The following is a 371-nucleotide window of genomic DNA, read 5'->3' on the forward strand; positions in this document are numbered from 1 at the left end:
CTATATTCTCCACAAATTATCAATTCATGTTTAATATTTACTTGATACATTTCCTAAGGTTCTTCACACAAATACAAAAATTAAAAAAGCAAATATGCTAAATCAATTGTTTAGATAATATCCTCGAAGAGCTTCCCTAATCAAATATAAATATCCTCATTCACAAAAAAAAAAAAAAAAGTGATATAAGAACATAATAATATACAACTATTATCATGTACAGATCTCACAATATCAACTTTACAGAAAACAGCAAAATTCTTTAACTATTATACAAAACTTTTAAAAATTAGTTCACATAATTAGCGTCCTTCAGAAGGAATGACTGATAACAAAACATAAAAGGTAACCTCTCTTTCAGTGATCAAAAG

The sequence above is a fragment of the Penaeus monodon genome, chromosome 28 (assembly GCF_015228065.2).
Source record: "Penaeus monodon isolate SGIC_2016 chromosome 28, NSTDA_Pmon_1, whole genome shotgun sequence".
NCBI classification, from domain to species: Eukaryota; Metazoa; Arthropoda; class Malacostraca; order Decapoda; family Penaeidae; genus Penaeus; species Penaeus monodon.